The sequence below is a fragment of the Schistocerca piceifrons genome, chromosome 2 (genome assembly GCF_021461385.2).
Source record: "Schistocerca piceifrons isolate TAMUIC-IGC-003096 chromosome 2, iqSchPice1.1, whole genome shotgun sequence".
Classification (NCBI taxonomy): Eukaryota; Metazoa; Arthropoda; class Insecta; order Orthoptera; family Acrididae; genus Schistocerca; species Schistocerca piceifrons.
Genome location: NC_060139.1, coordinates 421,813,586 through 421,839,786, shown reverse-complemented (window position 1 = coordinate 421,839,786; position 26,201 = coordinate 421,813,586).

Sequence of the window (26,201 nt, the reverse complement as noted above, 5' to 3'; positions counted from 1 at the left end):
AATGTTAAGATAAGGCCTTCAGTCGTCTCAAATAAAAACTTGAAGATTCTTGCTTAAACTAAACATTTTTTCTTTTTTTAAAAAAAAGGGGGATTTTGCCCATTGGAAAGCCTTATTATTATCCAGGCCTTAAGTCTTGAGTTGTTCAGTATGTGGCCTTCATCCGAACTTTACGTGAAATATTTTAAGATAAGGCCTTCAGACGTCTTAAATTATAATTTGAAAAGTCACTTGTTTGAAACCTTTTAAAATTTTCTTCTCTATCTGAAATTCTTGTTATTCAGGCCTTAAGCCCTCAGTACTTCTATCTCCAGTATGTGGCCTTTAGCCGAGTTTTTATGTAAACTTTTGTAACTAAGGCCTTCAGCCGTGTGTATTCCTTAAGACAATTTTAATAACTTGTGGTCGGGCCTTCAGCAGTACTGTTTTTGAATGCTTTTGAGGGTATGTGTGATTAAGTATTTTAGGAAAATAAAGTCTGTATGTTTTGAGAACAGACAGTAACTGATTTTGGCCCCTTTCCACAACTATAACCTGATCCGCTCTGTCCTGCGAAACCAGATGTCAGTGACTTAGTAAATTCTTACAGCTATAATAACATATTTCTTTAGAGGCAATGAAGTATGTGAAAAGTAACGTTGGTGCTGCATCCAGTCAGCAGTGCAGGGTACGGTGCATTATGATGCTAGGCTACTGAAGGTGATATGCTATGGCCTCAGTCTGTACTAAATTGAAGTGCCAAGTTTTTATTTACATTCATTGGATGGCACTGTTGAGTCCTTGTGGAGTCTATGATTGTGTTCGTGTTGTTACGGATGAGTGCGGAATAAAAGTAAGATATACGGTGAAATCCAATGCCGGCAGACACCTACTCCTCTCGAATGGCAATAATGACGCAACACATATTACCGTCCCCATCCGACAGATGAAACACCGACACATGTATCATAGGACCTCCTCCATGATCTACAGCGTTGACGACTGTATTTTCTCAGTCGATATTTTCGCTGTCTTCTCACGAATAGGAACATTACAAAAGAACCCCTTGTCTCCCTGTCAGTCAAAAATTTGTGACGGCGACTGCTTCCACCATGAGATTTCAAGTTGGCTACATTTACGTCGATCGTTACAGCACGTGGTTGTGTTTGCAGTCTCTGTCACGAAGCCGAGCCGAAGATTATCTGTGATGTTTTGCAGTAGCGAAGGGTCAGGTACGACGAAACACGTCCGAAACCATAAAATTTTGTCATGCATAGCATAGATTCCGTAGGGTTCCGATGATACGTCAGAGAATCTCCTGCCAACTGAGTAGCTGACCTAGTGCTATAAGCAATAATTCTTTCTAATGGTTTCACACCGTCCTCTATCTCTTCTTGACTTGAGATAAGCGTTTCATCCCTTTTGTGTATTATAGCCTTTGACTCTCCGTATTTTTCCCTGCACTATTTGTGGCAGTAAGAATTAAAAATGCCTTATTGCTCCATATTTTTCTGAGGGTTTTCAGCAAACACCTTCCTTGATCCATTTTTTTAACAGTCCTTCATTCTGTCCCTTTAAATTTTAATATTGTTTTATAGCGCACAATTAAAATGCTTACTGCCATATAACGGTGTTCTCCAGGCATACATCTTGAGAGATTTCCTCAAATTCACGTCAATATTTGACCCAGCCTCCGATTTCGATATCGATATGAAGTCCACGCAACTGCTGACCTACGCCACGGTCAGCGTTACAACGTGACTCCCCCCGGAAGGAGGCGTTCACACCATGTATGGTGGTGCCCTCAAGTCCAACACCTGACCTTCGTTTAGGGACTCGCATCGACTATTTCATTTCACTCTATCGTATAGCAGCATTGTGATATCACCTGACCGATGGAGAAATCCTGCTGTGTTTTGTTCTTTGATTTTGCCGGAATACCAGCTGGAAGACTGTTTATTTCTATAGTATGGCTTGGATTTCTGGACTTTCTTCATCAGCTAAACCTGTATTGGACTGAACACAAGCACCCACCGTTTTTTTTTTAACCTAAATCCAGGCTGGGCTCTCTTTTTACACAAATACTATCTCTTCATAGATGACACTGCATTCGATGCTTTCAGATCGACAACAGTTTCAGCGAAACTGTTCAGAGCGTTCCAATCAAAGCTGAGGCCGTCACCATGGCAACTGGCGATGACCCCCTACTTCTTAAAGGACGGAACTGTTTTTCCAACGGTATGCGTTGAACAAGTCCTTTTCAGACCAGCTCCAGACCCACGCACAGATCACTCTCTCCAACGTTAACTACAGGTCGTCAATGGCGTCATTGTCCGCCGGCTGGAAGGTTGCAGAGTTCTTCATTACTCTAGTCCAGCGTCCACGTGGACCATTGCAACATCAACTGCACGCAAGTGTTGGCCAGTGGTCACGCTAGTGGCTGATAATCGACAAAGATTTCGAGTGAATGTTTGTCGCCCGATATGCCTCTCCACTGCAGCGCTGCTCAACCTGTCCAATGCCGCAAGCTCTGTGGAACTGCGTTCACGTGGACTTCGCCAGACCTTTCCTCAGCAAAATGTAACTGATCGTAATTTACGCTCTCCCAAATTTCCCGTATGTGGTGTCTTTACCAAATTTCCCGTATGTGGTGCCTTTACTCTTTAACGCATCTCTTGCAGTCATCTCTGCTCTCCATTGAAGAGGTTCCTCGGACAGTTGATCCATCTTGACTCCCCAAAGGAGAGGTTCCTGCGACACTTGTTTCAGATATCGGCTCACAATTTGCCTCTGTTGAATTCTTTTTGCCAGCCTACTGACATTGATCAAATATTCGCATCCCCATTCCACACAACATCACACGATGAAATAGAATGCTTCATTCGTATTTTTAAGTAACAGTTTAAAAAATTAATGTTTGCGGCTCACGACAGAAAGGACGCAATGATAGGCTTCCTCTCTCTATACCATACTATTCCTATTCATGGGCTATCCCTCGCTGACAAATTCGATGGCTGCCGTCAATGCTCTCTAGTCAATCATTTGTGTCTCACAATACATCCATGATCTCCATTACATCGCTCACACTACTCCGCGAGCTTCCCAAAGTGGGCCGACATCTACAGCCAGCTGACATGTTGAGTCCAGTACCCATTTATCTACCAGCCTCAGCCTAAAGCTCTTTGAGATAGACTGCAATGATGCGAATTTTTTATGCCTAGCAAATCGTCTTACCCCCAAATTACACCCTACTCTACACGTTAAGAGCAGCCTCCCTTTCAATTCCTTCGCCTTGGTTTATCTGCAAAAAATGGTTCAAATGGCTCTGAGCACTATGGGACTTAACATCTGTGGTCATCAGTCCCCTAGAACTTAGAACTACTTAAACCTAACTAACCTAAGGACATCACACACATCGATGCCCAAGGCAGGATTCGAACCTGCGACCGTAGCAGTCGCGCGGTTCCGGACTGAGCGCCTAGAACCGCGAGACCACCGCGGCCGGTGGTTTATCTGCATCTACAAACCTCCCCACTCCAGTTCTGTTTTCACAGGTGTTGGCAAACCCATTGAGGTGAAACCTCTACCGCTGCCAATGATGCCGACGTCACTATGACCTCTAGATGTCGAGATGGGCCCATCGCTGCGCCAGGAGGCGCCTGGGACAGGCATTGATTGATCACTTCGTATCGCCTAACGCCGTCGCGACATCATCTGACTGATGAAGAAGACCTGCCAAGCTCCGGACTTTGGTTTAACGGGATTTCTATTTGGAAGTGTTATTTCCGTACTATGGCTTGACTGTGAATTTGTGGCTTTAGACTCGGCACAGACAGAGTACGATCTAATCATAACGCGTATCAGTTGTGAGTAAATCAGAGCATTCGCCAAGTAGTGCCGAATACTTCAGGTAGAGTTTTCTTTATTTTCCTCAGAAACATTACCTTCCCTTGAACAAATCAGCCTATTACTTTTTCCTCTTACAGCCATCTTTTCTAATCTTGTTTTCTAGCTATGAGAAATCGTTTACCGTTCGTATTCATGAATCTCAATCAATTTTAATTTTTGACCATTTACTCTTCATCACTTCCGCCTAAGCCTTGGGTACACACACCTCATGTTAATGAGCAAGATGACGCACTACTAGCTACAGTGGATTCACATTAAGAAGGAACAGATTTTAAATATTCATCCGGCCGCCCAAATATAGATTTCTAATTACTTCGGAGAACGTTGTGATGGTTCCTATAAAAAAGACGCAGCTGATTTCTATTTGTTTTTTCGTCTTATAGGAGCGTTTGTTCCTTCTCCACCAATTTTGTAGTTAAAAAGATGTCAGACTATAACCTTTCTTTTCTTCCCTGATTCATAATCTTCTGTTGATATGCTTTCCACTCCATTCAAATCATCAATATATCGTCAACGTAAAGGATTAGCAACAATGTCGAATAGCTGCAACTGCGCCGCAGACCTTTGTTAATACGAATTTGTTTTCCTCACTTTGAGTGTCGAATAGATCGTCAGAGACAGAGCACCTGATGTTCCTGCCGTTAATAAGGCGAGTACACCGATCGTTTTTTTATATATTTTTACGAACTTCCAACAGGAGAGACTTATTTACAGATACCTGTGTAGTTATTAGATTATTTCTGTAATTTCTTGCGTGTTCGAGTGCTTACTAGGCACAAGCTTTTATTTTAATTACTGCGTAGCGTACAGTACCGCCTTTGTTATCGACCCTTGTATCGTATAGGCTTTTGTTTGTTTTGGTTAGTGTTGCTCAGTGTCGTTTAGACCGCTAGTGAGAGAGCACTTCGAAATTCTGTTGCTAATAAACTGAGTACACCGTTCGTTTGTTACATATTTTTACGAGCTTCAAACAAGAGTGACTGCAGTAATGGATAGGAACTGTGATTGTTGTGTACAGATGCGATCTGAGCTGGCGACCCTTTGCTCACAGCTCCAGGCTGCATTGGATTCCGTCACACAGCTTGAGGCTGCTGCCAAGGGGCATCGCTGTGGAGGGTTGGACGCGGGGACGCGAGAGACGTCGGGCATGTCCCACGTGCCCCCGATAGGTCCACCGCTGTGGCCGCCGCACGTACTGCCAGCACTGAGGTTGACCTCTCACCCGTGGTCGAGTGGGAGATCATTTCAGAGACTGGCAGGCAGCGAAAAACTTTCCAAAAAGCTGATCGTAGGGCCTCTCCGGTTCGTTTGACGAACAGGTTTCGGGCGTTATCTATGGCTGACGTTGTCTCTGACCCGGATGCAATCGTCCACCCACTTCCAGAGGAAGCTTCTCGGCCCGCAAGGTCTGGGCACTCACAGAGGGTGGGTTTGCTGGTAGTTAGGAGATCCAGCGTTAGGCGCATGATGGGGCCCCTTAGGAAAATGGCTACGAAGACTGGGAAGGAAGCCAATGTACTCTCCGTGTGCATACTGAGGGAAGCCATTCCGGGTGTGGAAAGGGTCATTCTGGACGCCATAAAGAGTACAGGCGCAGCCAACTGCAGGTGGTGGCTGATGTCGGCACCAATGACGTATGTCGCTTTGGATCAGAGGAGATTCTCTCTGACTTGATGCGGCTAGCCAATCTTGCTTGCGAGATTAAGGCGGAGCTCACTATCTGCAGCACCGTCAATAGAACCAACTGTGGTCCTTTGGTGCAGAGCCGAGTGGAGGGTCTTAATCAGACACTCAGGCGGTTCTGTGACTGTGTAGGCTGCAGATTCCTTGACTTGCGCCATCGGGTGGTGGGTTTCCGGGGTCCGCTTAATAGGTCAGAAGTCCACTACACACAGGAAGCGGCTACACGGGTAGCGGGGGCTATGTGGAAGGGACTGGGTAGATTTTAGGTTAGAGGGTCTCAGGGAACCACAGAAAGGGCGTCCGTCTAAAAGGTGACAGGTAAATCACAGTACGTTAGTTGTACAAACGATCGGTATTGTATTAAATTGTCGTAGCTGTGTTGGGAAGGAACTAGAGCTCCAATCCCTAATAGAAAGCACTGAAGCTCAAATCGTTATAGGTACAAAAAACTGGCTAAATCCGGAAATAAGTTCAGACGACTTTTTTTTTTCAAACGATCTAACAGTGTTCAGAAAGGCTAGGTTAAGTAAGTTGCTGTTAGAGTATTTATTGCTGTCAGAAGTAGTTTGCCTTGTAGTGAAACTGAAGTAGATAGTTTCTGAGAAATAGTGTGATTAGAGCTTATACTTGACAATCGGACTAAACTATTAATTGGATCGTTTTACCTATCCCCCGATTCAGAAGATATAGTTGCTGAACAGTTCAAAGAAAACTTGAATCTCATTTCAGATAGGTACCCCACTCATACAGTCATAGTCAGTGGTAACTTCAATCTTCCCTCGATATGCTGGAAAAATTATACGTTTAAAGCCGGTGGCAGATGCTTTCTCGGAAAATTATTTTGAACAATTAGTTCATGAGCCCACTCGAAGCGTAAATGGATGCGAAGGCATACTTGACCTCTTAGCATCAAATAACCCTGGACGAATAGTGAGTATCGTGACGAATACAGGGATTAGCGACCATAAGGCAGTTGCTGCTAGGCTGAATGCCGTAACACGTACAACCATCAAAAAGAAACGCAAAGTATATCTATTTAAAAAAAGCTGATAAAAATGCTCTTAACGCCATTTTAAGAGACAGTCTTCACTCCTTCCGATCTGGTCATGTAAGTGTAGAAAAGTTGCGGAATTATTTCAGAGATAGTATCGACAGCAATTGAGAAACATATCCCATATAAATTAATAAGTGATGGTACTGATCCCCTATGGTACACGAAACGAGTCAGATCGTTGTTGCAAAAGGAGCGAAAAAAGCATGCCAAATTTAAAAGAACGCAAAATCCCCAAGATTGGCAAAGTTTTACAGAAGTTCTAAATATAGCGCGTACTTCAATGCGAGACGCTTTTAATAATTTCCATAACGAAACTCTGTCTCGAAATCTGGCAGGAAACCCAAAGAGTTACATAAAACACACCAGTGGTAAGACGCAATTAATACCTTCACTGCGCGATAACAACGGTCATGTCACTGATGACAGTGCTACTAAAACAGAGTTGTTAAACACGGTTTTCCGAAACTCCTTCACCAATGAAGACAAAGTAAATATTCCTGAATTTCAATCAAGAACAACTGCCAAGATGAGAAACTTAGAAGTAGTATCCTCGGTGTCGCAAAACAGTTTAAATCACTTAATAAAGGCAAGGTTTCCGGTCCAGATTGTATACCAGTCAGGTTCCTCTCAGAGTATACTGATACAATAGCTCCATATTTAGTTAGTAATTATATACAAACGCTCGCTCACAGAATGATCCATACCTAAAGACTGGAAAATTGCTCAAGTCACACCAATACCCGAAAAGGGAAGTAGGAGTAATCCGTTGAATTAAGGCCCACATCATTTACATCGATTTGCAGTAGGGCTTTGGAACATATACTGTATTCGAACATTATGAAGTACCTCGAAGAAAACGATTTATTGACACATAGTCAGCACGAATTCAGAAAACATCGTTATTGCGAAGCACAACTAGCTCTTTACACACATGAAGTAATGAGTGCTATCAACAGGGGATGTCAAATTGATTCCATATTTCTATATTTCCAGAAGGCTTTCGACACCGTTCCTCACAAGCGTCTTTTAAGCAAACTCCGTGCCTATGGATTGAATATCGCCTCAGTTGTGCGACTGGATTCGTGATTTCCTGTCAGAAAAGTCACAGTTCGTAGCAATAGACGGAAAGCCATCAAGTAAAACAGAAGTAATATCCGGAGTTCCCCAAGGAAGTGTTATAGGCCATCTATTGTTCCTGATCTATATTAACGGCATAGGAGACAATCTGAGTAGCCGTCTTACATTGTTTGCAGATGATGTTATCATTTAACGTCTTGTAAATTCATCAGATGATCAAAACGAATTGCAAAATGATTTAGATAAGATACCTGTATGGTGCTAAAAGTGGCAAGTGACCCTGAATAAGGAAAAGTGTGAAGTTATTCACATGAGTACTAAAAGAAATCCACTAAATTTCGATTACGCGATAAGTCACACAAATCTGAAGGCTGTAAATTCAACTAAATGCTTAGGGATTACAATTACAAATAACCTAAATTGGAGCGATCACATAGATAATGCTGTGGGTAGAGCAAACCAAAGACTGCGATTCATAGGAAAAATACCAGAAGGTGCAACAGGTCTATTAAAGAACCTGCTTGCACCACGCTTGTCCGCCCTCTTCTGGAGTATTGCTGTGCGGTGTGGGATGCGCATCAGGTGTGACTGACGGATGAAATCGAAAAAGTACAAAGAAGGGCGGCTCGTTTTGTGTTATCGCTAAATAGGAGAGATAGTGCCACAGACATGATACGTGAATTTGAGTGGCAATCATTAAAACAAAGGCGTTTGTCGTTGCGACGGGATCTTCTTATGAAATTTCAATCACCAGTTCCCTCCTCCGATTGCGAAAACATTCTCTTGGCACCCACCTATATAGGGAGAAATGATCATCACGATAAAATAAGAGAAATCGGGGTTCCCACAGAAAAATTTAAGTGCTCGTTTTTCCCGCGCGTCGTTCGGGAGTGGAACGGTAAAGAGACAGCTTAAAGGTGGTTAATTGAACCCTCTGCCTGGCACTTTACTGTGAACAGCAGAGTCCTTCATTTTATAATTAACTGATATAGATTGCGATTATCATTTTCTGTCTCTGCGTTTGTGCTGATTCGTCTCAGGAAGGAGGAGGATTATGGGCTAACTTACCATCGATAATATTAGAGGTGGCGATCGACAGGGTTGAGGAAGAAATTCGTTCGTGCTCAGTTCAGAGGAGCAACCCCGGCTTTCAACTTAAACGCTTTAGGGACATCACAAAAAAGCTGAATCCCGGCGACTGGTCGGTGATTTGATTCCCACTCCGCATGAATGCGGATATAAAAAAGGAGGGAAGGCTAGATTATTTTGTAATGTCTCGTTATTTAGTTACTTTGTTAGTTATGCGCTACGGTCGCAGGTTCGAATCCTGCCTCGGGCATGGATGTGTGTGATGTCCTTAGGTTAGTTAGGTTTAACTAGTTCTAAAATCTAGGGGACTAATGACCTCAGAAGTTGAGTCCCGTGGTGCTCAGAGCCATTTGAACCATTTTTTTGTTAGTTACGTTAGTTAGTTGGTTAGTTTTATGGTCCAAGATCATTCGATGAATTCTTTTATCGAAATGATACGGAACGAGTCAGTTTGCAAGATACGTAATATGTTTATATGATTAGTGTTAGCCTTAATGAACACACTATTATTTTAGTCGTGCTCATGGCCAACTTCTTCAGCTACACTTAAAAGGGATTTTCTGCTGTTTTCTGACGCGTTGCATGTTTTAATCATCACTGTGATAGATTATTTATGGTGAATTTCATTAACGAATAGATGTAGTGTGACGGCGCATTTAAAACGCCTAGTTCCTTGAAGAGCTACCTACATGACGTCTGTGGGTGAACACAACGTACTGTCCTTGCTGCTCGCTTTTGTGCAATAAATACTTTCTTTCTACGTGATGGGTTACCCCAGACAATTATTCCATAAGCCATTATTGAATGGAAATATGCAAAACATGGCAGAAGGTTATTTGGTTTGTTTCCGGGAATGGCATTTATGACAAGAGCAAAAGTACTTAAACTTAACTATTTGAGAAGCTCAGTAATATGGTTCTTATGAATCAGGGAAGAAAAGGAAGGTTATGGATTGACATCCTTTCGTCAGTATGTACACCCAAAAATTTGGGGCATTCTACTCTGTTTATGGACACTTGCTCGCGCGATACATCAATTGGTGGTATGACTATTTGTTGCACAGAACTGAATATACGAGGGTCGGTCAAAAAGTAATGCCTCCCATTTTTTTTCTACTTAAAGAAATTAAGTTAAGTGAAAAATTTGAATTTGGCGCCATTCCTCAAACCTTCTTCTGCAATCCACTGCAGTAGTAACTTTCTGTGTCAACAGGTGGCAGCACAGCAGAAGTTTGTAAGATGGCCGACATCGATGTTCGTTTGAGACAGCGTTGTGTGATTGAATTCTTGAATGCAGAAGGTGAAACGCCCATACGCATTCATGAAAGACTGAAGAAGGTGTATGGTGTTGTGACAGTGGATGTCAGCACTGTTAGACGATGGGTTCGTCGTTGTAAGGAAGCTGAAGGGCAAACACCGTTGACTGACGAAAAGCGGAGCGGCAGGCCGGTGAGTGCAGTGACTCCACACAACATTCAGCAAGTTGATGACATCATTCGTGGTGACCGTCGGGTGACTGCAGATGAAGTGTGTCGCATTATTTCTCTTAGTAAAGGCAGTGTGATCACGATTATTAAACAATTGGGGTACTCAAAAGTTTGTGCACGGTGGGTTCCAAGAATGTTAACCGATCAGAATAAAGAGGCAAGGAAAACAATAGCCTCCCAACACTTGCAGCGCTTCCGTTTGGAGGAAGATGAGTTTCTGAAAAAAATTGTGACCGGGGACGAAACATGGGTGCATTTTTTTGAACCTGAATCAAAGAGGCAGTCAATGGAGTGGCGTCACACAAGCTCGCCGAGGAAGAAAAAATTCAAAACTGTGCGATCGGCAGGGAAAGTTATGGCAACAGTTTTCTGGGATACAGAGGGTGTGATTCTGGTTGATTTTTTGGAGCAGGGATGCACAATAAATTCTGTTCAATACGTCACAACCCTCAACAAACTTAAAGCACGTCTTCAGCGAGTTCGCCCAACAAAATCAATGGCAGATGTTCTTCTTTTGCATGACAATGCAAGACCACACACCAGTCGTCACACCTCTGACGAGATTCTCAAAATTGGATGGGAAGTTTTGCCTCATCCCCCATACAGCCCTGACCTGGCACCATCAGACTTCCATCTGTTCGGGCCACTAAAAGAAGCTCATCGTGGGATTCATTTTGAAGATGAGGAGGCCGTCAAAACATCCGTGCGTCAATGGCTTAGGAAGCAGAGCTGTGATTTTTACCGTGCTGGGATACATGCCCTTGTTCAAAGATGGACCAAAACTGTAGAGATGGGCGGAGATTACATTGAAAAATGACAAAATGATCCTCAATGTTGTGGTTTTCAACCTATGTAATTGCATTTAAATTTCCTGACAATTAAACGTAGAAAAAAAAATAGGAGGCATTACTTTTTGACTGACCCTTGTAGTTCATTTCTTCAAAATTTAGGGAGTCCATTTCCTGAGGACCACCTTATAATTTCTTGGAAAACATGATTTACCATTTCTTTCTAATGGGATTTATTATAATACTAGTATCGTCTGCAAAAAGTACCAATTCTGCTTGTTGAATGTTAAGTGGAACATCGTTCAGATATGTAAGGCATGGGAGTGAACCCAAAATGGAGCCCTGGGGGGCTCTCTTTCTGATGTTTTTTTCTCCAGTTACTACAGTTTTCTGCCCTTCTGAGGCGGTTTGAATTATTTAGCACGACCTTTAGCGTCCTGTCTATTAAGTATGGTACAACCCAGCTGTGCATGAATCCATCAGTTCAATAAAACTTGAGTTTTTCTAAGAGAACATCATCTTTACAATTACACAGCCTGGAAGGCTAACGTGAAGTACCAAATGATTACATTTTATTATTTAAGGCTTCTAGTATTTGACGAGTGAATGTATAAATAGCTTTACCAGTCGTGTAAACCTTCTGCAATACAAACTGTAAAATGCAAAGTAAACTGTTTGATCTTACATGTGAGACTATTCTTGACTACATTACTTCTTCGAATATTTTGGAAAATGATGTCAGTAAGGAAATAGGACGATAACTGCTTTAACCTTTCTTATCACCCTTCTTACAAACGGTTTTAACAATTGTTTATTTTAACCTGATTGGAAAACTCCCTGCGTCAGTAATGCACTGCATATATCACTAAGAACATCACTTATGACATTGGAACAATCATACTGTCATACTGGTTGAGATCGGGATTCACAGTACCCCCAGCTCTGTTTGTTGAGGTCTCAATGAAGATGGAAGCGTGCCTAATCGCTGAAACTGACCGTTAACGACTTTTCCATTTTCGTTTTCGGTGGAAATCGGCCCAGATTCGACGTAAAGCGCCTCCTTCCGCAACAGCGAGTGCCTCGAAGGCGACGCGGAGAGCGCATAGTCACCTGCTTTGCAAAAGAATATCACTGCTCCACATCACTTTCCTTCTAATGCATGCACAGTTGAGTTTTGTAACGGAAAAGGTTAAGTTTCTGCTTCATTATCCTCATCACAGATAGATTCGACACTCTGAGTTACTGTGCTGAATGGTTTTGGTGTAGTGGGTTTCTCAATGAATAGGATTCGCCCTCGTTCCACTCCACTTTCCCCAGGGTATCGGCTGAAGTTAGTCGTCCTCAGAGACCCTTCCTTGAGTCATGTAGGGGTCCAGTCCTCTCAAAACGTTTCATCGACCTGCAAAAAATCACGGGAACATCACAGAAAATCCACATGAGATGATGCTCAAATTTTATTCCCCACAGGTGGACCTCAAGCTGTGGTATCTCGTATTGATACCATACCTTAGGCGTCAGAGTCGGCAACAGAATTGCAAGTTCCTATCAGACGCCATAGCGGTCGTGCGGTATCTAGTGGACCAAATGGTGCACGCGCGCTGAGCACGCTTCCAGCAGCTCTGTACCACGAGCACGTTTTGCCAAGGCGATATAGGAGAGGCGGCGGCAGCCACTCGGCCGACTCGCGCTCGGAGCCAGTTCGCTATGCAGACGCCACCTAGTCGCAGCTCCAACACCATTGTTCGTACTTAGTTCAGAGATCCTGATCCTTGTTGACAGTGTGATGGTTGGACTCTGTTTCTTGCTGCATTATTCGTTCTGAGTCTTCGTATACTTGAAGAAATACAGGTTAATTAAATCTTCTGTTTACGGTGTTAACTTGTTCGCTAATCATTTCTGCTCCTGTCCAGCTTTTCTATGACAACAGTTGCCGTGGCACTTTTAGCCCATCTCTCCTTACCATTGTGAACGAAGTTGCACATAACATTACTGGCAAGAAGTCATCGTGCCTATGTGTGGCCATGTTCAGTCTCTAAGTTGCTGTCTTATCCTCTTTTTGATTCGTTTTTGCTGCTCTTGCCTATGTTTTGTGTACCCAGTGTTTGCCTTGCTTGTGCTCTTTATGTTCTACCTTCCGGGGCTGCTGCATGTGCACCCTCTTTTTTCCTCACTGTGCTGTTTTTGCTTTCCGCTGTTTGTATTTGTCCAGTGCTTAATTGAAGTGGCTACTCAACATCAGCCGCCTGCAGTGATCTGACTCAGTTTATTTAGTTCAGAGTCAACAAATGGTGCAACTGCTTGAAGTGATGAATCGCTTCGTGATGGCGCAGATGGCTTCACACAAGATGCCGGACCCAATGGCAGCACCACCGGCTGCACTGACTGCGTAATTCGTGAGTTTGATTAGGCGAAGGAAGACTGGGCAGAGTACCTCGCACAATTCAACGCGCACATCACAGAGCGTCACATACAAGGTACTGACAAACATTGTTATTTCTTCGCCACGTCGTCAACTGTGCTCGTTGTTTCCGGAGTCACGTCCTCAACCAGTATAATATGAGGATCTATTGCAGGCGCTTACAAAGTAGTGACTGAATTGCAAGAACTTACTAGAGAGTGTAGATTCAAATGTGACTGCGGCAAATATTAGAGTTACGCCATTATTTGTGATCCATCACGCACAATGTAGCTGCCTTTCGAATTTGGGGGCAGATCCTTAAACTGCCGGACCCTTTCTTGCAACGAGTTCTGCAGATTCTGGACTATCAATATTCCTGTGAAAGCGCAGCAGACAGTTCTGAGGTACGGCCTGTTCGTTCAGTGGCTGGCCGCAAAAAACAGGCCACGCAGCCGGCTCACAAACAATGACCCAGACGGCCACAGCCACAGCGCTCACGAAAACACGTGTCGCGTCTGCCACAGGACTTGAAGCCATTTCCTCGCTGTAATACGGCACACGATCGCCCATCTTACTCCTCGCGTGAAGAGACTTACTCTTTTGTGGCAAATGCGGACATATAAAAACCGTGTTCTTACAAAAACGTAAGGTATACCTTCCACTATTCTTTCACGCACATCTAAGTCACAAACAGTGTGTGTGGTGTTGTTTCAAAACCGCACAGTATCAAAAATGGTTCAAATGGCTCTAAGTACTATGGGGCTTAACTTAGAACTACTTAAACCTAACTAACCTAAGGACATCACACACATCCATGCCTGAGGCAGGATTCGAACCTGTGACCGTAGCAGCAGATCGGTTCCGGACTGAAGCTCTTAGAACCGCTCGGCCACAGCGGCCGGTCGCACATTATCGTTAGTTCAAAACAGTATAATAGCCGATCATGGAAGGCTTTCAACTCATTTGCCGTGCTACGTGAGGACAACAAACTTTTTGTGTCTCTTACTATTGCTTACGTTTGCAGTTTGACACTGGAGCTTCAGTGGGTTTGCTCAACCATAGCCCTCACGAATTACTTGGCAAACGTAAGTTGTGTACATTGCACCGTACACTGACGGCGTATGCTGGCCAAGACAGTCCTGTCTTAGGCACTTTGTAGCCTTCCCGCAACTTTCAAAATTTTACGAAGACAGTGACATTCGCATTGCTTTCCTCCCGAAACTGTGCCAGTACTTTTCGTCTAGATTCTTTTGATTTGATTGGGCTAAGCATTCAAGAAAATGTACTCTCTGTTCCTTCCTTTGATGCACGGAACAGTGTTGCTAAGATATGTACAGAATTTCAGGATTTGTTATCTGAGGGTTTAAGCAAAGCCAATAGCTTTGTTGTCCGTGTCACAACGAATGTCAATGGGAGCTACATTTCATTAAAGCTTGTCCTGCTCCTTATGCTAGGTGGCTCAGGAACTTACTGCTATTCACGTATGTGGGGTCGTAGCGCCTGTTACTTCCAGTCAGTGGGTGCCCCCTCTTGTTATTCTGCATAAACTATACGACAAACTCCGCTTGTGCATCGATTTTAAGAAAATGCGAGTCCTCAAGCAGCCATTGACAGTTGTTTTGCCATCATCGGAAGAATTAATGGACAAATTGCGTGCTGGGCGTTACTTTTTCAAAACCGATTTGTGGGATGCTTACTTGCAAATCGGTCTATATAAACAGAGGCAACATGTCTTTGTCATTAACACTTAGCTGAGTATCTTCAAATTTTTTAGATTTCCATCACATTTCAGTGCTTTCTGGAGCAGCTGAATGCGAAAGTTCCTTTTTTGCTTGAATTATGTAGATGACATTGTCACCTCAGATCGCACTCCTTTGCTTGCTATCTGTGACCTTCCACCCCCATCAGCGTGCGGTAATCGTAGTCTGTATTAGGAAAGCTCACATATTACATTCGATTTATTCCTAATGCCGCTCAAATCGCAGCTCCCTTGCATTTCTTGTCCAGGAAGAATATTCCTTTTGTTTGGTCGCGACAGTGTCAGTCTGATCCCAGAAATTGAAAGATGCTTTGCTCAGTGATCGATGCCTTTTTCATTTTGATCCAGGAAAATTTGTGGTCTGGGTTGTGGATGCTTCCTCCTACGTCATCGGTGCAGTTTTGACGCATAAATTTGGTGCTGTTGACAAGCCGACTGACTTTGCTTCGAAGTTGTTGAACAAAGATCAATGCAATTGTTTGCAAACTGAGAAGGGAGTTCTCACCATTGTCTATGGTGTCACTAAATTTCACCAGTATCTTTTTGGCAGGACATTTTACTTGGAGACTGACCATAAACCTTGGTAATCTACGTTTAGCCCTTTTCAATCAGTCGCTACTCGCACAGCACAGAATCTGCAGCGTGGGCTCTTCTTTTGTCAAAAATACTGAACTGCCAAAGAAACTGGCATAGGCACGCGTATTCAAATACAGAAATATGTAAACAGGCAGAATACGGTGCTGCCTACATAAGACAACAAGTGTCTGGCGCAGTTGTTAGATCGGTTACTGCTGCTACGATGGCAGGTTATCAAGATTTAACTGAGTTTGAACGTGATGTTATAGTCGGCGCACGAGCGATGGGACAAAGTATCTCTGAGGCAGCGACGAAGTGGGGATTTTCCCGTACGACCATTTCACGAGTGTACCGTAAGTATCAGGAATCCGGTAAAACATCAAATCTTCGACATCACTACGGCCGGAAAAAGATCCTGCAAGAACGGGACCAACAACGACTGAAAAGAATCGTTCAGCGTGAAGGAAGTGCAACCCTTCCGCAAATTACTGGGCCATCAGCAAGTTTCAGCGTGTGAACCATTCAACAAAACAGCATCAAAGGGGCTTTCGGAGCCGAAGGCTCACTCGTGTACCCTTGATGACTGCACGATACAAAGCTTTACTCCTCGCCTGGGCCTGTCAACGCCGACATTGGATTGTTGGTGACTGGAAACATATTGCGGGGTGGAACGAGTCTTGTTTCAAATTATATCGAGCGGATGGACGTGTACAGGTATGGAGACAACCTCGTGAATCGGTGTACTCTGCATGTCAGCAAGTGACTGTTCAAGTGATGGTGTAGGGCGTGTGCACTTGTAGTGATAGAGGACCCTTGATACGTCTAGGTACGAGTCTGACAGGTGACACTTACGTAAACACCCTGTCTGATCACCTGCATCCATTCATGGCTCAAAATGGTTTAAATGGCTCTGAGCACTATGCGACTTAACTTCTGAGGTCATCAGTGGCCTAAAACTTAGAACTAATTAAACCTAACTAACCTAAGTATATCACACACATCCATGCCCGAGGCAGGATTCGAACCTGCGACCGTAGCGGTCACTCGATTCCAGATTGTAGCGCCTAGAACCGCACGGCCACTCCGGCCGGCATCCATTCATGTCCATTGTCGATTCCGACGGACACGGGTAACTCCAACAGGGCAGTGCGACACCCCACAAGTCCGGAATTGCTGCAGAGTGGCACCAGGAACACTCTTCTGAGATTACACACTTCCGCTGGCCACCAAATTCTCCAAACATGAACACTTTTGAGCATATATGGGTTGCCTTGCAACATGCTGTTCAGAAGAGATCTCCACTCACTCGTACTCTTACGGATTTATGGACAGCCCTGGTGTCAGTTCTCTCCAGCACTATTTCAGACAGTAGCTGAGTCGATGCAACGTCATGTTGTGTCACTTCTGAGTGCTCGCGGGGCCTTACACGTCATTAGTCTGATGTACCAGTTTCTTTGGCTCTTCAGTGTATAAGATTGTGCATCGGCCCACTTTCAAGCTTGCTAACGAATATGCCCTTTCTCGCCTGCCTGTTAGCCCAGATCCAATATTCGATGAGTCCTCTGCTTCTTGTTGCTACATTTGTGCACAAGATTCAGATGCTTTGCATAGCTTTGCGCTCAAAAGTCGGAAAATTTCGCAGGCCGCAGCAGAATCGTCATTAGCAGATTCTTTTGTACTACAGTTCCCCTGATTGGCCACGTTCAGCCGGACAGATTCGTAGCTCTGTGGTTCGTCAATATTTTGTCTTTTTTAAGTTCGCCAAGCTGTCATTTTGCATCATACCAATGATGACCAATCGCTTGTTGTGGTTCCTCGGGATCTGCAGCCAGAAGTGCTTGGTTTGTTACACCAAGGTCACTGGGGCGTCATTTGCACCAAGCTGTCGGCGTGACGTCTTTGCACTGTGCACGATCTGGAAATAGCTGACTTCTCAGTTCGAAGCCCATGCTGAACATCAGTCAGCCCCACATCAGCAGTTCTTTGAATGGCCCAAACCTCAAGAATCTGGGGAACGTCTGCACTTGGATTTCATGAGTCCTTACTAGAATACGTGTTGGCTCATCGTCACTGTCACTTTCGGTAAATCTCTTTTCGTGGTTGCTAAGCACTCTAGTATGGCTCATTCCACAATCCAGGCCTAGTGGTCAACATTTTTCCTCGAGGGATTGCCTGAAGTGATTGTGATTGACGGTTGACCTCAGTTTATTGCCGCTGAATTTGAACAGTTCTGCAGTGCCTCCGTCTTCAAGCACTTCATGAGTACACCGTTGCATAACCAATCCAGCGGCGAAGCTGAACGGTTTGTACGAACATTTAAGAAACAGATTGACAAACTTCATGCTTCCCACACATGGGATCAAGTTCTGTTGCTCTTCTTGTTTTGCTGCCGCTCCCAGCCACGTGATGGATCATCGGTGGCGGAGTTGCACCCTGCTTCATTTGCTGTACCCATCACGGTGGGCGGTGCCCACTCCATCCAGAAGACGAAGTATCACACTAACGATTCGGTCTTTTATAGACTGTATGTCGGACACAGTTGTTGGGTGTGAAGCAACATCGTACGTTCTCTTGGACATTCTATGTTTCTCCTGCAGGGACCGAAAGGATTGTTGAGACGCAACAAGAATCAAATTTGTCCACGTAAATTGCGTTGTTCTGTCGCAGGTCTCGTGCCTTCAGAATCAGTGCCTGCCGGGATGCGGCAGCGCTCGTTGCATCTGGCTCCTGCAGGCACTATGCTGTTGATTCTGGCCTCAGGGCAGAGGGAATTCTGTCATCTCGACAGCCACAGTCGTCTGGGGATAAGTCCCTCCTCCTGGCGGCTGTCCCACTAGCCGCCTTGTATCCCTCTGCAGTCATCGAGAGGCCTCCGTCTTCGTTTGCTGCTCCATCTCTGGATATGGGTGCATGTCTTCTGCCCAATTTCTCGACTGGTGTTCCCGGGTGGGTTCAGGGCGTATGCCGGGGCAGAGACGGGAGTTCAGCACCGACTTCAGTTTCGGCTCCTTGCCCCCATTGCCGTCACCTGCGTACAGCTGCTCCACACCCCTCCCCCCTCCCCTCTCAATCGTCGTTTGCTCATCTACGCAACACGGCAATGGTGAGGATACCACCACACAGGTGTCAAAGTTGGCAATGGAACTGCAAGTTTCCGTCAGACACGATAGTGGTCAGGCAGGATTCGGGCACTCAATAGTGCACGCTCTAGCGGCTCTGGGCTACGAGCGCCCTCTGCTGCCGCAATATAGGATGGCTGGCGGAAGACACTCATCTGACACGCGCTCAGAGACGCTTCGCTACGGAGCTGTCACCTAGTCGTGGCTCCAAACCATCGTTCATGTTCAGGTCATAGAGCCTCATCCTTGTTGATGTTATGATACTTGGACTGTATTTCTTGTTGCATTATTTCTAATGAGTGCTCGTATGGTTGAAAAATACGCGTTAAGTAAATCTGTTGGCAGTCTTAACTTGTTGCTAGTCATTAAGCTCCTGTCGGGTTTTCCTACAATGACAGTTGCTGCACCAGTCCCTAGCCCACCTTTTCTTACCGTTGTGTATGAAGCAGTACACAATAGAAACATCACCAGCCGCTGTGGCCGAGCGGTTCTAGGCGCTTCAGTCAGGAACCGTGCTGCTGCTACCGTCGCTATATTCGAATTCTGCCTCAGGCATGGATGTGTGTGATGTCCTTAGGTTAGTTTGTTTTAAATAGTTCCAAGTCTAGTGGACTGATGACATCAGATGTAAAGTCCCACAGTGCTTAGAGCCATTTGAACCATTTTTGAACAGAGACATTGTTGAATGACCTATAGAATTTTCAGAGCTACAATATAACAATATCACAAGGATATTCATTTATGGCATATGATTAAACGTTAGTAGACAAACATATTTTCCACACGTATCTGGCGCCTCCCTGATCTGAAGGGTAGAGAGACTACAACATTTTTGGCGATGTAGATGTGCAAGGGAAAGTATCGTCATTTGACGATCATGAGGAATTGCAGAATCATTGCGAGCTGGACGATCGTGAAGAATTGCAGAAACTCTTCGACACAATTTGCAGTTAGCGTAATGTATGCTGTTTCCTTTTAAATGTGAATAAATGAAAGATAATACCTAAACCTAAGGAAAGGGACCACATACTGTCTGATTACATACTAGTGGTGAACGGTTTGAGATTACCACGTCGTTTAAGAATTTAGGGATATATGAAGTGATTTGACGTGGGACAATCACTAAAAATCATTATTAGGGAAGATGAGTGGAAGACAGATTTATTGGAATGGTTCTGAGAAAGTGTGAAGCATTGTAAAAGAAATCGCGTACAAGTAGTTAGTAAAAGTAATTCTAGAATATTATTAGTCCCTAGCAAGTAGGCATGACATCACACGTGAGACTCGCTTCTAGGACTATAAAAGCCGTTAGGAAAATGCAACGTAATTTCCCGCGAAACGTATGTGGGAGTTCTTGGAAGATGATGCAATTCTCACAAAACCTGCTGCATAACTTTAAGGAACTTGCATTCGACAAAGACTGTGCTACCATTATGCTGCCGCCAACATATACTCGAGAAGGGATTATGAACAAAGAAAAAGAAAACGAGAAGAGACAATAGGGCGCTTACAGAGACATACAGGCAAACAACTGAAATTATTGGTACGATGTATTCTTTGCCATGGACTGTACACTGAGGGCCGAAGAAAAACTCATTCCTTGTTATTTCTATCTGTGTTTCAGGTGAAAATTTCCCCGAGAAGGGCACGAAAGATAACGTAATCCGCTGCGGATGTTACAAGAGGACCCCGGCAGCAGAGATTCGAGTGCGGCACGCCATTTCGGAAACGACGTCCCGGGAGAGCCGGAGCGAGATGAAACTCCAGCGCTTCAGTACGCGGGCTTAAGAGGCTCCTTCATCTGCAACCCCAGCGCCGGCTCTCGGCTGAGAGGCGGCGCCGCGCGTGATGGCATGTTAGCCCTGAAGGAGGGACAAGCGCAGGCTGCCACGGGGCAGACAACAATCTCCTTAACGTCACCGCCGCTCTAGCGTAGAGGAGCGCCATGACGAACAGCCGCTACGAGCCGCGCGCACCGTTGCTCTTGTCGGCCACAACATCTGATACAGAACAGAGGTCGTGATTAGCTAGGTGCAGCACTCATGATCTTGCTTTCTGCGACTGAATTCTTAGTAATTGTAAATTTCAATTTCTAGATTTATTCTTCTGTTTATGCTCACGCTTGTCATACGTCGTTGACGTGGTCTTCAGTCCGAATACCAGCTATTCATGTTGGCCTATCAAGTATCTCTTCATCTCCCAATAGCTATTGCAGCCTACATCCACTGGAACCGCTTTACTGTAATCGAGTCTTTTATACTTTTTCCACTGATTCTTTCCTACATTACCTTAATGATTCGGGATGTGTCCTGTCAACCAGTTTCTTCTCTTATAGTCCGACTAAAATAACTTGACAGTTGACGTCTGTCACAACTACAGCGTTGCCACAAAGGCTGCCGGTTACCGCTCGGTTATATGCGACACACGAACACGGCGGGCTACTTCACAAGCGCTGCTAATGTGAAACGCGGAGCAACGTTCGAAGCGGCCGCCGCGAGGTATGACGCTAATGCAAGACGCTGTGTCGTCAGCTGATTTGTGGCCCGGAATTTAAAATCACGTCCTAACCCAACCACGACATTGTGGTGTCCAACGTATCCGAGAAAACGACCAGTCAATAGTTGCAGCAAAACAAAAATCACGATCACTTTGTTAATGGCGATTAAATCTAGCCTGTATGAGCAAAGCCAAGAGAGAAAATTTTCAGCTTCAGCGCTAAGCGCAAATTATAATTTCCCACTATCATTGGTTACCACATGATGAGCAGTCCTGGTTGGAAGTTGTTTACAAATTATAGGCGACACAAGCAGCTTCCAAGTTAAAAGAGAATCAAGGAAGAAAAATAAGAGCAACTAAAAGGTTCAATGTACTGATGAAAATGACGAGGAAAAGTAACAGAAATAAAATATTCATTTAAACCAGTTAATCAAAAAAAAAAAAATCTGTGTCTTCTGATTAGATTTACGTTGAACAAATTTGGTCGCAACTGACGACATCCGAACCTACGACCCTTCCCGCGTCAGGTTTAAGCGCTAACCACTGCGCTACACCGCTACAACGCGATTCCTATATTTATTTCTCTAACGACCCAGTTGCAACCATGGATTGCAGCCATCAAAAATTCGGCTTCACGCAATGTCGTGCGAAGTTTATCTAATGTAAGCCCATCTCCGTGATCATAATAGAATATGTGACACTTAATCGCGTTTTGTCCGGAAGGATCCAGTAGGGTTTGGTTAGTTCCGTGTTATGAAACGTGTGTATTTAGTTAGCATCGTTGTGGGTCTTTTGTTTTTGGTATATTTATCATGTGTAATGAAATACGATAGAAAAGGGCCAGACACATGACTCGGGATCGAAACACATCTAGAAAGAAAGCCGGATAATTAACTAGAAATAAAAACAAACTGCTGCAGATTCCGATACTGGGCCACCAACAATTGCCAGCGTGCGAACTATTCAACGAAACATCGTCGATATGTGCTTTTCAGAAGAGATCGCCACCCCCCTGACACACAGCTGGAGACAGGGTCTGTCGTAAAATATCTAGGCGTAACTATCCAGGGCGACGTTAAGTGGAATGACCATATAAAATAGATAGTGGGAAAAGCAGACACCAGACTCAGATGCTTCGGAAGACTCTTAAGGAAATGTAGCTCATCCACCAAAGAAGTGGCTTATAAGGCGCTTGTTCGCCCGATTGTTGAGAATTGTTCACCTATCTGGAATCCCTATCGGCTAAACAAACTCCACTAGCAGACGTTACAAGAGAGAGAGTTACTGTTGAAATTTCGGGACAGGAGTTTTCAGGAGGAGTCAGACAACATATTACTTCCCCGCCACCGCCCACCCCCCCCCCCCCCCCACATACATCTCGCGTATTGACCATGAGGAGAAAATTCGAGAAATTAGAGCCAATACAGAGGCTTATCGACAATTATTCTTCCCACGCACTATTCGCAAATGGAACCACGCACTATTCGCCAATGGAACAGGGTTGGAGGGATCAGATAGTGGTACCGAAAGTACCCTCCGATACTCACTATTAGGTGACCTGCGGAGTATGATGTAGATGTTATGGACTGCCCTTCAGGCTTCATGGTGTCAGTTCCTTCCAGCACTAATTCAGACTTTAATCGAGTCAATGCCACGTCGTGTTGCGGCACTCCTGCATTCTCGCGGGGGCCCCACACAACATTAGACAGGTGTACCAATTTCCTTGGCTCTTCAGCGTATTTAGCACTAGAAGAACGTCGCATCTGCTCCAGTGCCGGATCTTGAGACACGATCTGGGATAACAACAACAGAGCAACCAACGGCGCCCCCCTGTTTAGACCCATCCGTCAGGACAGCTATATAGTCGCGGTGCTCGTACAAAATAGCGAATTACAGACAGAACCTGGAGTGCACTGTCTCCTGTACTACACTAAATCTTAAATGACGCTGGACCTTTGCAGTACCCAGGGCGGCAGACGGTTAAACTCGGAATTTGGGTTTGTACTTGCTCCACACCTGGTGACTCAAACACATGCTGCACGCATATCCTGAATGGCATTGTTGGAGACGCTTCAGAGGCGGATGAGGAACAGTATAATATGCGGGTGAAGTCGGAACTTACATGCCTGCTGCACCATGAGGAGCCGCCTCCGGATGGTGAGTGGCGGTTTCCCAGCTTCAGCACAGAGACTAGGCATGGGACTGATGCTATAAGCACCCGTGGCCAGTGGAATAGCCTTACGGTGGACAGCGTCAATGACACGAGACAATAGGGCGCCTACAGGGACATACAGGCAAACAACTGAAATTATTGGTACGATGTATTCCTTGCCATGGAATGTACACTGAGAACACCTCGCTGATCCATACGACGTCCAGCCATAGTTAAGCCACGAACGCACGAAAGCCCTGTCCGCTCCCCAAAGACTTGTGGGTAAAGTGAAGACGCCCATGTAAGAATAAATATGCAGGGTCGGGAGTATACAGATTAGAGTGTAATGAGTATGAAATGTCATGTACATGACAAACAGGCAGGATATTTAAGACCAGGTTCAGCGAGTACATACTAAATAAGAAAGGCCAGATTAACCATAATTTCGCGTCTGCTGAACATCTTAAGTCAATAGGACACCAGTATCCCACACTAGAAAACGAGAAAACTACACCCTGCTCAGATGGGAGAAAAGCTGAATCTACTCGAGAAGCTGGAAATTGTTAATCATCTCTATACTGATAAAGACAAGTTGCTGATCGATCAACTGAGAAACCAGGTATACTGTGATACAATGCTACCAGTGTTTGGAATGTTGCTACAGTGATACCGGTTATTTTGTCGACAGCATAATTTTTATCTTGTTCGTTTTGTTGTGAACGAAGTTAAGGGAGCTATGCTTCAAAGGGGGCTCATTCCTGACATTATTTACCCAAGGTGACCTTACCTTGTAATGTTCTTTAATAAAAAGAATGAGAATGATGACGATTATGTTCAATCAGTATCTGATCCGTGGAATGAGTGCTGAACTCGTATTGTCGTGTGGCGTGTTGTAACTGAAGTGGTATGCTTTCTCTGTGTTATTGTCAGCAAAACTTTACACGAATCGATGGGCAATGCAGCTCCCAATACCAATAAAGACATACAGTCCTAAGGCCCTGTTCACGTAACAAGTAAATTAAATTGTCTTACCTCTAAAGCAGCAACGGAGTAATGCGATATATTCTGGTCTCTCAAAGATAAATATAAATGTTAGCTACAGGCTCGGCAGTGTGCAACGCTGCCCATAATACTTAAAATGCACATGAAATTCATTTGGATGATAAACGAGAACATTTAAGAGAATCCAACTTTTTTGAAAAATATATGACTTGGCCTGGGAGGCGGTACTGATTATGGTGAATTACTAACACTAAGTTACATCACTCACAATTGATTCACAAACAACGAGATTTTTACAGCAAGTATTATCTAACTTCATTAATTGAACATATATGCAAATCATCAAATTACACATAGCTCTATTAACAAATCTTGAAAGCATTACAAAAATGAAGTATTTAACTAGCCTTTCGATCAAAACCGTTTACGTACATTCTGGAGTTCTCAACAATTACAAATTATCGGCCAACTCATCTATACTAATGCGCTGGCAAAAAACAGAAATCATAATTATTTAATATCTTTACCGTGGTTTCATGAAGACTTCTGCTTCCATGTGCAGCAATATTGGCATCCCTAAATTAATTTCACTCTTGGTGGCTCCACACAGCACACCCCAAAAACTGCCTTTCCCTCACAGACAGCCAGCTACAACTGTGCGCCCAGCGCTCTCTTACTCCAACAAAGCAGTACACTATCTTTGGCTCTGTGGTCGCGCACAGACAGCAATCCACTTTATCGACCCTATCAGAGACATTCATTGTCTATAGTACACTACTTTCATTTTAATTTATTAATATACTTATCTTATTCTGGAGCCACGTACAAGTGTGCCCCAGTATACTCCTTTCAACCTTTTTATATTCTGTAACTTTTACTTTTTTTAATGAAAAAAATATACCTTTGTCTCTAGTTTTCAATGCTTACGACTGCCCCTCATCATGATGCTATGATCTTTGGGGTTGTTGGTCTTGTATCCAAACGCCGTGCAAGCAGTTTTACTCCATACGACTAGTTTAATAACATATTTTGACTTGTTATTTTTTGTTATCATTTTACTTATTTTTTCTGCTTTTTATATCGTTACCGTAATGCAATTTTGACTTCATGTGGTTTCAGGGGTTTGCGCGCACACACACAGACACACACACACACACACACACACACACACATATATATATATATATATATATATATATATATATATATATATATATATATATATATATATAAAGCTGTGGCAGAGGCCAGTGTAAATGTACTTATTGCAGTAGTGTCCATTGCCTTATGCATTGCATCCTCATGCTGGTATTAGATGCAATGGTTATCGGCAAAATCGTTATTGTTGTTGGCAATAGCCCAGAGAATTTAGATGAATACTTGCAAATTTTCATGGATTAAGTATCTCACCAATATCGATTTGAGAGTTTTGTATTGGCAGGTGATCTTATCCAAAGAAACTAGAAAAAATACTGCTTTCATATTTGGAAAGAGGAATTATCAATTTTGTGTACTGCCATTAGGATTAAAGGTAAGGTCAGGTGAGATCATTACTGCATTGGACACAATCTTAGGCCTAACTTATTAGATAAAGCAACTTCGTACGTTGATGATGTACTGACAGCAACCCCTAC